Genomic DNA, 18,948 nt, shown 5'->3' with positions numbered 1-18,948 from the left:
CACATCAAATACATAGAGCATATCTTTCTCTGGATGAAGCCCAGGTTTTGGAGTGGTCAACGGCTTTTCCAAACACTTCCCCCCAGGGTCATTTGTGCTCCGCGTTGTTGTAGATAATTTATTATATTTCTTTGTCTCGTCACGTTCGTTAGAAAAATGGGTTTGTGCGTTTGAGTAAATGATGAAAATACGATCGATAAAATTATCTTTTTCGGACAAAATGTGACACCCAGACATCAAGACGGTTTATGTATCCCAGCTTATGCAAATGCTCGATTACAGTTGTATGTGATAAAGAGAGTATATCTCTGCAACTTTCCGCGTTGTGTACCGCTGATTATTCTGGATTAAAGTCTTGATTTATCATCATCAGCGATCAATCGACTAGAGCGTTTCTCATCTTTAGATATAATGCTTTAAGACTGTATAAATAAGCAATGTTGCTCATGAAAAAAATTCTGGATACGTGCAAAATTGTCATTCAAGTGGAATGTTTTATTCTCTAAGCTGCTTTATTTACTAGATTATTCTTATTAAACTAAAACTGATTTTTTAAATTCGAAATAAGACTTTGTGGAGAGAGAATATTTCTCTAGATTGGAGATAAAAGAAATTCCTCAACAAAACAGCCCGATCTTCAACAATCCCTTCGTGCCTCCCCCCGAGGCATAATAATTCTGGTGGCAGTGGTGGGATCATGGATCATTGGCTGTAGGACCGCCGACGAATCTTGCTCCTGATAAATGTTACTTAAGACCTGAAAAACACAAAAGTGTTAAAACAGGCACGTCAGTAATGCTGATGGAAGCAACAAAAGCCGTAGTGAGAGAGAGAGAGAAAGAGAGAAGTGGACAACACAAGCAGGGAGAAGAATCACGATCAACCGAGAACCGAGTAAGATCGCCAATGTTTCTGGAACAACGCCGACCTACGACAACGTATCACCGCGACGACTCGCCGTATCAACCACGAGTGCCGAGCCACCAGCCGTTATCAGTAGCTGAGCAGTACAGAGCGTAACGATGCGAGCCAAATGATCCCACCCGCTGCCACCAACTGTAAGTTCGATTCTTATTATAATTCTGCGTGAATGTCGGAAGGAGACGAGACACCTCGACAACCGATAGTAAAACTCAATCGTGGCTACATAGCGATCCCGCGGAGCGAGCACTCCGAATGTTACCACTAATAACATTACAAAATCTCGAAAGCGTTGTCGTAGAAAATTAGAAGAATACTTAAGCAATAGAGACTGAGTTATCCGCGAACGTTATTAGCAAGTGAGAATTCGCGTTCACAAGCTTTGACGCAAGTTTATTTTAGCGAATAATATAAATGTTCGCAAACATTTATTTTTATTATTATTGGATGTGGTAGTTGGAATAATTGTTCTAATAATGAGGTAACATTTTGAACAATTCTTTCTCTAAAGTTTTCTTTTTCTATAAGATCACATGCAATTTGTGCTTTGAAAACTCTTTCATTGTATCGTAATATTTTATATACATCATTTGAAGGTAACAGTAATTTATCTCTGTTATAATAAATGTTATAAAAGCAGCATACTGGTTAATATCAATAAGATTTGGTAGATTATTTGATTTTTTACTTCCATTTCTAAAAAGTGCATGTTAAGTCGATTCTCGAAAGTCTCGAAGTATTGTTGCCTCTTTTCCGCAATGCTGATTGGTTCTCTGTCGATTCGCGTTGTGTGTTATATTCGTAGCATCGAAAGACTGTCATCGCGAGGGTTAACAGTTAGTAGTTTGACCAAAATAAAATTAAATAAAATAATAATGTTTTAAATAATATGTGATAATACTTTAAGCTTAATTAATATTTTTGACATTCGCGTTGTGTGTTATATTCGTAGCATCGAAAGGCTGTCATCGCGAGGGTTAGCAGTTAGCAGTTTGACAGTTAGTCTAAAATAAAATTAAATAAAATAATAATATGTTTTAAATAATATGTGATAATACTTTAAGCTTGATTAATATTTTTGACATTCGCGTTGTGTGTTATATACGTAGCATCGAAAGGCTGTCATCGCGAGGGTTAGCAGTTAGCAGTTTGACAGTTAGTACAAAAAGTAAAATAAAATAATAATGTTTAAAATAATATGTTATTATACTTTAAACTTGATTAATATTTTGGCGGAAAAAAGGCAAAAATACTTGCGAGAATCGACTTAATGTCTTTTTTAAAAAAAGATTAGAGTAACAAAAGCGCGCGTTACGCCATGCCTCGATTTTAAATAAAAAAGAATAATATTTTTATATAAAGTTTGTTTAAACTTGGTTAATATTTTTTGATAGAAATCAGATGATTAAAGAATTACATTGCTAATTAAATTTTATCATAAAAATATGTTATAAAAATTAATATAATAATGTTATAAATAATATGTTATAATGCCTTATCTGCGATTAATATTTTTTGACAGAAATCAAGTGATAGGTGCTATAAATATTAATCGAATTTAGGGAATTATAATACATTATTTAAAACATATTATTATTTTAAATGTTATAACATATTCTTATTTTAAGAATTAATTAGCAATTTTACGTTTTAATCAGCTGATTTCTGTAACAAAAATATTAAACGAGGATAAAATATTACAACATATTATTCACAACATATTGATATTTTAAATATTATAACATATTATTATTTTAAAATTTAATTAGCTCGCTATATTAATATTTTTTAATTTATTTATTTAATTATAAAGTAATATATTTATTAAGTTAAAACTAGAAGTGAGACATAAATCCAAATTAACAATTAAGGTTCCGTAGTAATTTTTAAGGACAATAAATATTTCCTTAATTAGAGTCATAAATATATTTCGTCCGACACTTTTTGATAATCTTAATATAATTCGATTTGCGAATGCGCAGTAGAAATGAGTATCGACACGTATTACCGCGATATATGTATATAGTTATGCATAATATTAAAAATTAAAAGTTTAAGCCGCTGACTCCATACGGCGCAAATTCATTTTACGTATATTATACCAAACAGTTTGTAGGCTGGTATAGTGATGGTACCATCATAATGTGCAGGCAATGTACAGTTGAAATATGTAAACGAATAATTTTTGGCGAGTTTTAAAATACAGAAAATTAAAATTTTTTAACCGCGGACCCCATACGGCGCGGATTCATTTTACGTATATTAGATCAAAAAGTTTGTACGCTGGTATGCTGATGGTACCATCATAATGTGCAGTCAATGTAATGTTAAAATATATGAAAGAGTAATTTTTGGCTCGCTTTAAACAATTGAAAATTAAAATTTTTTACAGCGGATCCCATACGGCGCGGATTCATTTTACGTATATTAGATCAAAAAGTTTGTACGCTGGTATGCTGATGGTACCATCATAATGTGCATATATTATATAGTTGAAATATATACAAGATTAATTTTTGGCTCGCTTTAAACAATTGAAAATTAAAATTTTTAAACTGCGGATCCCATACGGCGCGGATTCATTTTACGTATATTAGATCAAAAAGGTTGTACGCTGGTATGCTGATAGTACCATCATAATGTGCATATAATATATAGTTGAAATATATACAAGATTAATTTTTGGCTCGCTTTAAACAATTGAAAATTACAATTTTTAAACCGCGGATCCCATACGGCGCGGATTCAATTTACGTATATTATATCAAAAAGTTTGTACGCTGGTATGCTGATGGTACCATCATAATGTGCATATAATATATAGTTGAAATATATACAAGATTAATTTTTGGCTCGCTTTAAACAATTGAAAATTACAATTTTTAAACCGCGGATCCCATACGGCACGGATTCAATTTACGTATATTACATCAAAAAGTTTGTACGCTGGTATGCTGATGGTACCAACATAATGTGCATATAATATATAGTTGAAATATATACAAGATTAATTTTTGGCTCGCTTTAAACAATTGAAAATTAAAATTTTTAAACCGCGGATCCCATACGGCGCGGATTCATTTTACGTATATTAGATCAAAAAGTTTGTACGCTGGTATGCTGATGGTACCATCATAATGTGCAGTCAATGTAATGTTAAAATATATGAAAGAATAATTTTTGGCTCGCTTTAAACAATTGAAAATTAAAATTTTTAAAACGCGGATCCCATACGGCGCGGATTCATTTTACGTATATTAAATCAAAAAGTTTGTACGCTGGTATGCTGATGGTACCATCATAATGTGCATATAATATATAGTTGAAATATATACAAGATTAATTTTTGGCTTGCTTTAAACAATTGAAAATAAAAATTTTTTAACCGCAAATCCCATACGGCGCGGTTTCATTTTACGTATAATAGATCAAAAAGTTTGTACGCTGGTATGCTGATGGTACCATCATAATGTGCAGTCAATGTAATGTTAAAATATATGAAAGAGTAATTTTTGGCTCGCTTTAAACAATTGAAAATTAAAATTTTTTACAGCGGATCCCATACGGCGCGGATTCATTTTACGTATATTAGATCAAAAAGTTTGTACGCTGGTATGCTGATGGTACCATCATAATGTGCATATATTATATAGTTGAAATATATACAAGATTAATTTTTGGCTCGCTTTAAACAATTGAAAATTAAAATTTTTAAACTGCGGATCCCATACGGCGCGGATTCATTTTACGTATATTAGATCAAAAAGGTTGTACGCTGGTATGCTGATAGTACCATCATAATGTGCATATAATATATAGTTGAAATATATACAAGATTAATTTTTGGCTCGCTTTAAACAATTGAAAATTACAATTTTTAAACCGCGGATCCCATACGGCGCGGATTCAATTTACGTATATTATATCAAAAAGTTTGTACGCTGGTATGCTGATGGTACCATCATAATGTGCATATAATATATAGTTGAAATATATACAAGATTAATTTTTGGCTCGCTTTAAACAATTGAAAATTACAATTTTTAAACCGCGGATCCCATACGGCACGGATTCAATTTACGTATATTACATCAAAAAGTTTGTACGCTGGTATGCTGATGGTACCAACATAATGTGCATATAATATATAGTTGAAATATATACAAGATTAATTTTTGGCTCGCTTTAAACAATTGAAAATTAAAATTTTTAAACCGCGGATCCCATACGGCGCGGATTCATTTTACGTATATTAGATCAAAAAGTTTGTACGCTGGTATGCTGATGGTACCATCATAATGTGCAGTCAATGTAATGTTAAAATATATGAAAGAATAATTTTTGGCTCGTTTTAAACAATTGAAAATTAAAATTTTTAAAACGCGGATCCCATACGGCGCGGATTCATTTTACGTATATTAGATCAAAAAGTTTGTACGCTGGTATGCTGATGGTACCATCATAATGTGCATATAATATATAGTTGAAATATATACAAGATTAATTTTTGGCTTGCTTTAAACAATTGAAAATAAAAATTTTTTAACCGCAAATCCCATACGGCGCGGTTTCATTTTACGTATAATAGATCAAAAAGTTTGTACGCTGGTATGCTGATTGTACCATCATAATGTGCAGTCAATGTAATGTTAAAATATATGAAAGAATAATTTTTGGCTCGCTCTAAACAATTGAAAATTAAAATTTTTTAAAATTTTTTAAAATTAAGCGGTTCCCATACGGCGCGGATTCATTTTACGTATATTAGATAAAAAGTTTGTACGCTGGTATGCTGATGGTACCATCATAATGTGCATATAATATATAGTTGAAATATATACAAGATTAATTTTTGGCTCGCTTTAAACAATTGAAAATTAAAATTTTTAAACCGCGGATCCCATACGGCGCGGATTCATTTTACGTATATTAGATCAAAAAGTTTGTACGCTGGTATGCTGATGGTACCATCATAATGTGCAGTCAATGTAATGTTAAAATATATGAAAGAATAATTTTTGGCTCGCTTTAAACAATTGGAAATTAAAATTTTTAAACTACGTATCCCATACGGCGCGGATTCATTTTACGTATATTTGATCAAAAAGTTTGTACGCTGGTATGCTGATGGTACCATCATAATGTGCATATAATATATAGTTGAAATATATACAAGATTAATTTTTGGCTCGCTTTAAACAATTGAAAATTAAAATTTTTAAACCGCGGATCCCATACGGCGCGGATTCATTTTACGTATATTAGATCAAAAAGTTTGTACGCTGGTATGCTGATAGTACCATCATAATGTGCATATAATATATAGTTGAAATATATACAAGATTAATTTTTGGCTTGCTTTAAACAATTGAAAATAAAAAATTTTTAACCGCAAATCCCATACGGCGCGGTTTCATTTTACGTATAATAGATCAAAAAGTTTGCACGCTAGTATGCTGATGGTACCATCATAATGTGCAGTCAATGTAATGTTAAAATATATGAAAGAATAATTTTTGGCTCGCTCTAAACAATTGAAAATTAAAATTTTTTAACAGCGGATCCCAAACGGCGCGGATTCATTTTACGTATATTAGATCAAAAAGTTTGTACGCTGGTATCCTGATGGTACCATCATAATGTGCATATAATAAATAGTTGAAATATATACAAGATTAATTTTTGGCTCGCTTTAAACAATTGAAAATTATAATTTTTAAACTGCGGATCCCATACGGCGCGGATTCATTTTACGTATATTAGATCAAAAAGGTTGTACGCTGATATGCTGATTGTACCATCATAATGTGCATATAATATATAGTTGAAATATATACAAGATTAATTTTTGGCTCGCTTTAAACAATTGAAAATTAAAATTTTTAAACCGCGGATCCCATACGGCGCGGATTCATTTTACGTATATTAGATCAAAAAGTTTGTACGCTGGTATGCTGATGGTACCATCATAATGTGCATATAATATATAGTTGAAATATATACAAGATTAATTTTTGGCTTGCTTTAAACAATTGAAAATAAAAATTTTTTAACCCCAAATCCCATACGGCGCGGTTTCATTTTACGTATAATAGATCAAAAAGTTTGTACGCTGGTATGCTGATTGTACCATCATAATGTGCAGTCAATGTAATGTTAAAATATATGAAAGAATAATTTTTGGCTCGCTCTAAACAATTGAAAATTAAAATTTTTAAACTGCGGATCCCATACGGCGCGGATTCATTTTACGTATATTAGATCAAAAAGTTTGTACGCTGGTATGCTGATGTTACCATCATAATGTGCATATATTATATAGTTGAAATATATACAAGATTAATTTTTGGCTCGCTTTAAACAATTGAAAATTACAATTTTTAAACCGCGGACCCCATACGGCGCGGATTCATTTTACGTATATTAGATCAAAAAGTTTGTACGCTGGTATGCTGATGGTACCATCATAATGTGCAGTCAATGTAATGTTAAAATATATGAAAGAATAATTTTTGGCTCGCTCTAAACTATTGAAAATTAAAATTTTTTAACAGCGGATCCCATACGGCGCGGATTCATTTTACGTATATTCGATCAAAAATTTGTACGCTGGTATGCTGATGGTACCATCATAATGTGCAGTCAATGTAATGTTAAAATATATGAAAGAATAATTTTTGGCTCGCTTTAAACAATTGAAAATTAAAATTTTTAAACTGCGGATCCCATACGGCGCGGATTCATTTTACGTATACTAGATCAAAAAGTTTGTACGCTGGTATGCTGATGGTACCATCATAATGTGCATATATTATATAGTTGAAATATATACAAGATTAATTTTTGGTTCGCTTTAAACAATTGAAAATTACAATTTTTAAACCGCGGATCCCATACGGCGCGGATTCAATTTACGTATATTACATCAAAAAGTTTGTACGCTGGTATGCTGATGGTACCATCATAATGTGCAGTCAATGTAATGTTAAAATATATGAAAGAATAATTTTTGACTCGCTTTAAACAATTGAAAATTAAAATTTTTAAACTGCGGATCCCATACGGCGCGGATTCAATTTACGTATATTAGATCAAAAAGTTTGTACGCTGGTATGCTGATGGTACCATCATAATGTGCATATAATAAATAGTTGAAATATATACAAGATTAATTTTTGGCTCGCTTTAAACAATTGAAAATTAAAATTTTTAAACTGCGGATCCCATACGGCGCGGATTCATTTTACGTATATTAGATCAAAAAGGTTGTACGCTGGTATGCTGATAGTACCATCATAATGTGCATATAATATATAGTTGAAATATATACAAGATTAATTTTTGGCTCGCTTTAAACAATTGAAAATTACAATTTTTAAACCGCGGATCCCATACGGCGCGGATTCAATTTACGTATATTACATCAAAAAGTTTGTACGCTGGTATGCTGATGGTACCATCATAATGTGCATATAATATATAGTTGAAATATATACAAGATTAATTTTTGGCTCGCTTTAAACAATTGAAAATTAAAATTTTTTAACCGCGGACCCCATACGGCGCGGATTCATTTTACGTATATTAGATCAAAAAGTTTGTACGCTGGTATGCTGATGGTACCATCATAATGTGCAGTCAATGTAATGTTAAAATATATGAAAGAGTAATTTTTGGCTCGCTTTAAACAATTGAAAATTAAAATTTTTTACAGCGGATCCCATACGGCGCGGATTCATTTTACGTATATTAGATCAAAAAGTTTGTACGCTGGTATGCTGATGGTACCATCATAATGTGCATATATTATATAGTTGAAATATATACAAGATTAATTTTTGGCTCGCTTTAAACAATTGAAAATTAAAATTTTTAAACTGCGGATCCCATACGGCGCGGATTCATTTTACGTATATTAGATCAAAAAGGTTGTACGCTGGTATGCTGATAGTACCATCATAATGTGCATATAATATATAGTTGAAATATATACAAGATTAATTTTTGGCTCGCTTTAAACAATTGAAAATTACAATTTTTAAACCGCGGATCCCATACGGCGCGGATTCAATTTACGTATATTATATCAAAAAGTTTGTACGCTGGTATGCTGATGGTACCATCATAATGTGCATATAATATATAGTTGAAATATATACAAGATTAATTTTTGGCTCGCTTTAAACAATTGAAAATTACAATTTTTAAACCGCGGATCCCATACGGCACGGATTCAATTTACGTATATTACATCAAAAAGTTTGTACGCTGGTATGCTGATGGTACCATCATAATGTGCATATAATATATAGTTGAAATATATACAAGATTAATTTTTGGCTCGCTTTAAACAATTGAAAATTACAATTTTTAAACCGCGGATCCCATACGGCACGGATTCAATTTACGTATATTACATCAAAAAGTTTGTACGCTGGTATGCTGATGGTACCAACATAATGTGCATATAATATATAGTTGAAATATATACAAGATTAATTTTTGGCTCGCTTTAAACAATTGAAAATTAAAATTTTTAAACCGCGGATCCCATACGGCGCGGATTCATTTTACGTATATTAGATCAAAAAGTTTGTACGCTGGTATGCTGATGGTACCATCATAATGTGCAGTCAATGTAATGTTAAAATATATGAAAGAATAATTTTTGGCTCGCTTTAAACAATTGAAAATTAAAATTTTTAAACCGCGGATCCCATACGGCGCGGATTCATTTTACGTATATTAGATCAAAAAGTTTGTACGCTGGTATGCTGATGGTACCATCATAATGTGCATATAATATATAGTTGAAATATATACAAGATTAATTTTTGGCTTGCTTTAAACAATTGAAAATAAAATTTTTTAACCGCAAATCCCATACGGCGCGGTTTCATTTTACGTATAATAGATCAAAAAGTTTGTACGCTGGTATGCTGATTGTACCATCATAATGTGCAGTCAATGTAATGTTAAAATATATGAAAGAATAATTTTTGGCTCGCTCTAAACAATTGAAAATTAAAATTTTTTAACAGCGGTTCCCATGCGGCGCGGATTCATTTTACGTATATTAGATAAAAAGTTTGTACGCTGGTATGCTGATGGTACCATCATAATGTGCATATAATATATAGTTGAAATATATACAAGATTAATTTTTGGCTCGCTTTAAACAATTGAAAATTAAAATTTTTAAACCGCGGATCCCATACGGCGCGGATTCATTTTACGTATATTAGATCAAAAAGTTTGTACGCTGGTATGCTGATGGTACCATCATAATGTGCATATAATATATAGTTGAAATATATACTAGATTAATTTTTGGCTTGCTTTAAACAATTGAAAATAAAAATTTTTTAACCGCAAATCCCATGCGGCGCGGTTTCATTTTACGTATAATAGATCAAAATGTTTGTACGCTGGTGTGCTGATGGTACCATCATAATGTGCAGTTAATGTAATGTTTAAATATATGAAAGAATAATTTTTGGCTCGTTTTGAACAATTGAAAATTAAAATTTTTATACCGCGGATCCCATACGGCGCGGATTCATCTTACTTATATTAGATCAAAAAGTTTGTACGGATTCATTTTACTTATATTAGATCAAAAAGTTTGTATGCTGATTGTACCATCATATTGTGCAGATAATGTACTGTTGAAATATATAAAATACGGCGCAAATTCTATAACGAAGATTTATACTATGTGTATTAAACGAAAAAATTTGTACGCTCGAATCTGTTTGATATAAAAGTAATCTGCATAAAATGTACTATTAAAAAAACAAGCGATGAATTCTATCCTTTTTTTGAATAGTTAAGGATGAAACTTTATAGCCGCGAACCCTACACTGCGCGGACTTATGTTATGTATATTATATAAAATAATTTGCATGCTCGTATTTATTTAATATAAAGAGCCAATAATTTATCGCTTATTTTTTTCAATAGTACGTTGTTTGCAAATTATTTTTATACCAAATAAATACGAGCGTGCAAATTCTTTTATTTGATATACATAATAAATTTTGCGCCATATAAGATCCGCTGCTACAAAGTATTGATTTTTAATATTCAAAATTTATTGCTTGTATATTTCGATAGTACATTGTATTATATATATAAAAGTTATATGCAAACAATGAAATATATTATTCGAGTTTTAAGTAGTAAACATATTATTTGTAATATTACTTATAACATTTTAAATTTTTATAACATATTTTTATTTTAAAATTTAATTAGCAAATTAACGCTTTAATTATGTGATTTCTGTCAAAAAATGTTAATCAAATTTAAACAAATTTTATATAAAAATATCATTTTTTTTATATATAAAATCGAGAAATGGCGCGCGCGTAGCGCGCTCTTGTGTTGTTCTAGTATTAATAAAATATTGATACAATAAATATTGATACAACGTTTACAAGTTTAATTTATTCAAAATTTTATGAATTATAATAAATCCACCTATGTAATATACATATAATATTTTTCTGAATTGATGAAACGATAATGTCATCTACTAAACTCATTATTTTTTCAAAATTTTTATTTCCGTCTATATTAGCTATTGTTTCGCAATAATATGTACAACCTAGCATTAAATTGTATAGGTGATACATCTAAAATACTATCTGTACTTCAATATCGTACAAGCAAATAATCTTCTTAAAACTCATTTAAATTGAAATGTATTAGAATTGTTATTCCAGCTTCTACGAGATATAATATATAAAACAAAATAACTCGATATAGTATTGTGAAAATTTGTATATTAAAAAATATGATTAAGGATAACGTACTGTTAATCAGTAAATCAAAAGCTAAATTTAAAAAACTTTTTATGTTAATCAAGTAACCTCTAATCTAATACAAATGTTTTTCTACGGTGATTTAAAATACTGCTATTGTTATCTGCAGTTCCAACACTCAATTGTCTCGGATGTCCTGTTCACTTTCTGTAAAAATGTTTTGATAATACTGTGTTATAGTCTGAACTATAACCAGTATTAAAATAGTATTAGAAATAAGAATTTATTATAAAGTATAATAAAATATATTTACTCATAAAAGAGCGCTCTCGCCAAACGCTCATCGCGCGAAAATGCTAACGCAGCGAGACACGCGCGAAGCATCGGAAATCGCGAGATGCAAGCGAAGACCCGCGACTCCGACCTGCTTCGCTTGCACTTAAATAAAAAACGCGTGAATATTCTTAATCAATCAGAGACCTGTTTCCAAGGGCCTCTTCCGAAAGAAATCCAAGAAAAAAAGATTATATAAGACCGAGAGTCAAACCGCGACGGCAGTCGACCTCCGCAAAGTTAGCCCCCCCACTTTGACTTTTGTAATTTTTTTTTTTATCAATCGTTTGGTGGTCGTTTGGTAGTGTTTGGTACCGCATTAAAATCTTTTGGTGGTCTTTCGTTTTTTTAAAAAATCAATTTCAAATTTTTACCCTTCTCTTAGCCCCCCCACTTTGACTATTGTAATTTTTTTTTTTACCAATCGTTTGGTGGTCGTTTGGTAGTGTTTGGTACCGCATTAAAAACTTTTGGTGGTCTTTTGTTTTTTTAGAAAATCAATTTCAATTTTTTAAGGTACCATTTTATGCGCAGCGTACTGCCGCAGCAATTCGCTCCTATTGGTTGAAGTTCAATTGAATGAACAGCAAAGGCAGTAAAACAAGAGAACACGCAAGATGCAATTAGTTGATTCTAATTATTATTTCAGTTATTATTGTTGATATCAATAATCAATTTTAGGAATACAATAGATAATTATGAGAATAACAAGTAAAAACCGTAATCTTAACCTTAAAATAATAAAAAAATAATGAAATAAGGGTATAGCACACACTTTCCGTACCTGTAAACATAACCGTAACATATGGATTTGACCAATCGCGTTGCTTGATTCATTTGACATGCAACCAATGTGTATATCTAATTGGAATAAAGGGTAAACCCAAATAAATCAGAAATAAAAGTGTATTTCGAGTGAAATAGTAAACTTCTTTTCTACGAAGTCCTGCGCGACCCGAGGATCCTCATCCTTTGATTCGGCGCAACCCCAGTGCTGTACAGCGGCACAACAACTTTGATGGCAGCGGTGGAATCGCGCCGACGGACCGCCAGGACCAGCAGGAACCTGAAGACCTGAAAACAATACAACCGTATTAGAAAAATCAGGCACGTCGAAATAATCGACGGACAACACAGAAAGCAGTATATTAAAAATTAAGACCCGCAATACACACACAACGTGTGGAAGCAGGCACGCCAGTTAGAAAAGCAGCTGACGGAAATAAGCAGAAGCCACAGTACAGTGAGAGAGAAGGACGGACAACGCAAGCAGTACAAAGAGCGATAAGCAAGCAGCTGAGAACCGAGTAGGATCGCCAACGTCCCAAGGACAACGCCGACCTGCGACAATCTCACAGACAACGCATCACCGAGCGACGACCTGCCGTATCAATCACGAGCACCGAGCCGCCAGCCGTTATCAGCCCACGAGCGATCGAGTCGCAGCAGCAGCAGCCGAGCCGTACCGAGCGATATAGAGCGTAAAGATGCGAGCCGTAATACTGTACGAGGGCAGTTCGATAAGTCAGTGACTTTTACAAGATATGACACTCAAATCGCAATCTAATTTTATTTCTGATATTTACCATCTTATTTAAGTATACACACCAAGTTTCAAGTAGATCTGTCAAATAGAAATTTTTTGACAGCGTTCTAAAGCGGATAAGTTTGTGTTTTTTGCTAAAATGGAAAAAAGTGAATTTCGTGTGCTAATAAAACATTACTTTTTGCGTGGAAAAACCATTAAGGAAACTGAAGAAAAGCTAAAAAAGTATTATGGGGACTCTGCTCCGTCGCATGGAATGGTTCACAAGTGGTTCACTGAATTTCGTTGTGGTCGTACAAGCACGAATGATGTTGAGCGCCCGGGACGTCCGAATGAGGTCACAACTGAAGAAACAGTCAATAAAATCCATGATATTGTATTGGACGACCGTCGAGTGAAGATACGCGAGATAGCCAAGATGGTAAACATCTCAAACGAACGTGTTTTTAATATCTTGCATAAACATTTTGGCATGAAGAAGCTGTCGGCCAGATGGGTGCCGCGCTTGCTCACAATCGACCAAAAACCACAACGAAATTCAGTGAACCACTTGTGAACCATTCCATGCGACGGAGCAGAATCCCCATAATACTTTTTTAGCTTTTCTTCAGTTTCCTTAATGGTTTTTCCACGCAAAAAGTAATGTTTTATTAGCACACGAAATTCACTTTTTTCCATTTTAGCAAAAAACACAAACTTATCCGCTTTAGAACGCTGTCAAAAAATTTCTATTTGACAGATCTACTTGAAACTTGGTGTGTATACTTAAATAAGATGGTAAATATCAGAAATAAAATTAGATTGCGATTTGAGTGCCATATCTTGTAAAAGTCACTGACTTATCGAACTGCCCTCGTAAGTCCGATTCTTATAATATTTCTGCGTAAATGTCGGAAGGACACGAAACCCCCCGACAACCGATATTAAACCAGTCGTGGTTACGTAGCGATTCTGCGAAGCGAGCGATTCAAGCGTTACCAAGAACTTTAGAAAATCTCGAGCGAGTTCGTAGAAAATTAGAAGACGAATATTCGAGCGAAAGTGATAAAGAAGCCAAATTACCCGATAACATAATCGCCGAACGCAAATTTCTCTTCGGTAGCTTCGACGAAAGTCTATTTGTAAAAAAAGAGACCGACGCCATTATCAAAAATAAAATACGCGTTAGTCGAACTCCCAGCAACGTATCTCTAAGGGAAGTTTCTTCATTAACGTCATACTACAGCAGCAGTTTCGATTCATCCGAAAGCGGTATGTCAATAATGCGTACACTCCCGAACGAAACGGCGAACGTATCCGACGACGCCGTCGATAGGGAAACAAACCGGCTTAGAAATAGTCTACCCCGTCGAAATGAGCAATTCATAGAAGTCGACGTACATTTCGCCACCCGCGAAATTCAAAAGTTGCAAAAATGCAAGCGAAGCGAAGGAGACTTCGAATTTTCTTCGCTTGCATCCAGAATTTTGACCGAAAGGGCCTTTACTAGGCACCCCCTCCGATCAAAAGATTCCAAAAATCCGGCTATAAAACCGGACAGTAGACGCGCTCGCGGCAGTCGCAAATCAAGAATCGAATTATGTGTAACACCGTCGGTGAATTATAAACATACACGAACCGCCGAATATACTAAGTTATGCGAACGTCACCTCGTAACCGTAATACGAGGGTATTCGAGACACGACGCGAGCGCGAGTACCATAACTGAGATAGGAGTTAAACAAAAAGTGTAAACTGTTTAAAAAGAAAAACCAAGTATATTACTAAGAAGAACTATAATTTTATTCGTGGTGTATAATACCCCGGACCGGACAATCCTGACATCCAGAGATCCCAATCTCAAATTCGACGCGACCCCTGTGCCTTACCCGAGGCAGACAACAATTTTACATATTATGTAAACTCATCGGACTTTTAAAACCAGTATACCAAATGCATTACGGGAATTCATTATATCAAACAATCTGTTAAATATTCTTATAAATTCAGTAATGGCTTCGCTATTGTTAAATGTTGTATGGCCAGTTAATTTTAGAAAGTCTATTGCATTAGTTACTGTCGAATTAATTATTTGAACTGCCGAAGCAACATTTATCCTTTTTTAATAAAGTTCCACATGCTGGTTTGTTTGCTAACTTCATGTCTTCCTTTTCCTGCAGTTTATGTAATTCTTTAATAAAGTAATGTGTAATTGTATTTTAGTTCAATGTACCCACTATTAAAGATAAAATAAAATAAAAACTTAATATATTATTACAGGACGCTCTCACTTATGTATAATCTGTAACAATGCAGCGCCCGCGGATTAACGTGAGAAGAATCGTAAGAGATAAAAGAATTCAAGCATAGTCCAGAGGAATACATTTCGAAAAAATCGGTCAATTACATTATTCCAAGAAAACATGGAAACTAGTGATAAAATTGGACCTGGCAATTCTAAAACTAAAGACACGAAGAAATAAAGAATTACGTAAAGACAAACAAAAAAAATGTACGACGCGATGGGGTCCACTTAATAATAATAATATTCTTCCAAAAATAATATTCTACTCAAGACACATATATAAACCTAGCCAACATTGCGAAAAGAGAACTAGAATATTTACAAAACATTATGGGAAATATAATCCCTGCGGTAATTGTAGTGTCGCTTCTTGTAGATGCGCAATAAAATTTAGTTGTTAATAAATTTAAAAAAAAATTAATGTAAAATTAGAGGGAAACGCAGAATAGTATAAATTGTTGTTTGATCGCAATATGCGCTTATTATCACGGTATATTCTATCGCTAACCAGTTTCCGGTGTAAACTTTAAATGGGAAATATAGTCCCTACGGTAATTCCAGTGTCGCTTCTTTTAGATGCACGATAATATTACGAATTGGCATTAAGGCTCCTGGGTGCTCACCGCGGCCATATTGGAATCGTGACGTCAGAGGCGAGAAATAACACGTTGAGATTTCTTAGATGCCATTTCTAAATAAAAACATATTTGCATAAAATAACACTTAAGATCTCTTTAATACACTTCTAAAAAACCCCGAAAATTATCCTTCTCCCTTTATAATCAATTAACAGCTGTAAAATGATCGAGATATCAGACTTTGACATGCGGAATGACTGCGCATGTGCAAAGACCAGACGGACTGGGCTTCATAATATTACATTTTACAGCTGTTGATTGATTATAAAGGGAAAAGGATAGTTTTCGGGGTTTTTTAAGAGTGTGCTAAAGCCATCTGAAGTGCTGTTTCATCGAAATATTTTTTTATTTCGAAATGGCATCTAATAAATTTTAGCGTGTTTTCTCGCCTCTGACGTCACGATTCCGACATGGTCGACAAGGTACCAGGAGCTTTAATTTTAGATGCATTGTTCTCCCTTGTATATGTATACGTGAGATATTCTATTACATTTTCCACGCCTCTTATTAAAATTATAATCGATTTAATAAGAGATGCGGAAATGTAATAGAATATCATACGTATACATATACGAGGAAGAACAATGCATCTAAAATTAATACCAATTTGTAATATTATCGTGCATCTAAAAGAAGCGACACTGGAATTACCGCAGCAACTATATTTCCCATTTAAAGTTTACCGAAAACTGGTTAGCGATAGAATATACCGTAATAAGCGTATATTGCGACCAAACAACAACTTATACTATTCTGCGTTTCCCTCTAATTTTACAATCCACATATGACATTAAACCAATGCGGAAGGTTTTTGTTTTGATTTATTTATATTTAATAACTGACTTATCTCGTTTTGTATGTACACATGCGAGCGTGTGTATGTGTCTGTATAAGTGTATTATATATGACTGTCATACAATAATCACGAAAAACATTGTCTAATCTAATATGCATACACACCTTTTAAATACATTTTTATTAAACTCAAAATTATTATTAAATTCAGTCGATTGATTGGAAAAGAACAATGCTCATTAGAATGTGATGTATAGTGGAAGAGCAAAAGATCAATCTTTGTCAGATCCTTTCGGCATGATTTTGATTCAGACGATACCAATGAGCATGTCCGCAGGCTACTTGGCACAGTTCACTTATATCTGGGTCAAAGTCACGTCCTCGGCGAGGCTAAGAAGGCACTTAGCCCGAAGGCGCACTATTCCTGCCTGTGCCTTCGAATCTGATCGCCTCCAAGCCAAGTTTGGTTCCAGAGATGAGTGAAACTTTATTTATGAATTTGCGCGTCGTCTCTTCGAAACGAACGATATCCTCGTCAATGAAGGTAATCGAATCACAGGATCCCATACATACCATAAATCAAAGATCCATGTTTTCTTACACAATATGTACATATTTCTTACACAATATGTGCAAAAAAATTAGAATAAATCTATTCTATAATTAATATATTTTATTTTATAAATTAAAATAGGCATACATGTATATGGGTGATTAAAATGTATTGAGATTAAAATGATTTATATATAATTTACATAGTTTATCTGATATTATTTAATACAAATATAGTTAATGTCTGATGTTATATATTTATTTATACGTATTATGTTTTACTTAAGGTCAGTTGTCTAAAAATGCAAGTTGGTACGAACTATAATTCTCTTTTTTCATCTAACTGACATCCAACTAATTACTATGAATTAAAATTGAGCTATGAGCTAATAACGAATGGGAAATGACTAATTATGATTTGATTAATGAGAAGGTTATTAACTTCTCAGATATTCTAGATTCTAGATGATTTATCATCATGATTTTAACATAATCTAGCCCAGTTTATTGTCGTGAATAGAGCGCGTGAATAAGTAGATGTTTTCTCAAATCTGGTTCATCATTTTCAAAATTTGTCTTCGAGTCACGTCCACTAATAGTCCAGGTGTGTTCCGGTTCTCACATACCTGTGACCTTGGTCAAGCCACCGTTTCCCACATTAATTGCGATTCTTCTTTTTTCTCGTGGCGAAAAGAGAACTTAATCTTCTGGAAACAGGATCGTTTTCGGTTGAACCTACCATTGACCCTCTCGACATGTAGTCTCGCATGCATAAAGAAATAAAGAGACGACTTGTGCGAAGCAGTTAGACACTTGACGAGAAAAAGTACTGTGTATACCAACCATTACACCGAAAAAATTGTATTCTCGAAGTAAGAAAACTGTATACTGTATAAAATTCCTCTTAACAGATATTCTTAAGTGTTTCTAGAACATCCTCTAAAACTAGGAAATATAGAGTAAAGTTAGTGAATATCGTTAGTAAAATACTGTTTTGTTTGGGGCTAAAAAAATAGTAGATAAAAATTTTTAGTAAAAACTTTGTTCAAATGTTGACTAAAGTATTATTTATCAGTCACAAAAAATATTAATATTATTGTCCTCAAGAAAAGT

General features: G+C 33.0%; 1 protein-coding gene across 1 annotated transcript in view; it reads right to left on the bottom strand.

Annotated features, from left to right (window-relative positions):
* Positions 1 to 13,006: 13,006 nt before the first annotated feature.
* The window catches only part of LOC145937245 (uncharacterized), a 56,155-nt gene continuing 50,213 nt past the window's right edge, over positions 13,007 to 18,948 (bottom strand). The window contains exon 3 of the transcript XR_014425525.1: positions 13,007 to 13,094. The gene's annotated coding sequence lies outside the window, so the exon portion shown is untranslated. The remainder of the gene's footprint in view (positions 13,095 to 18,948) is intronic.

This window comes from Prenolepis imparis, unplaced genomic scaffold (assembly GCF_030444845.1).
Source record: "Prenolepis imparis isolate NDT839.2.m4 unplaced genomic scaffold, iyPreImpa1.0 SCAF_6, whole genome shotgun sequence".
Classification (NCBI taxonomy): Eukaryota; Metazoa; Arthropoda; class Insecta; order Hymenoptera; family Formicidae; genus Prenolepis; species Prenolepis imparis.
The sequence above is the reverse complement of the archived record's forward strand: the minus strand, read 5'-3'. Positions and strand labels throughout refer to the sequence as shown.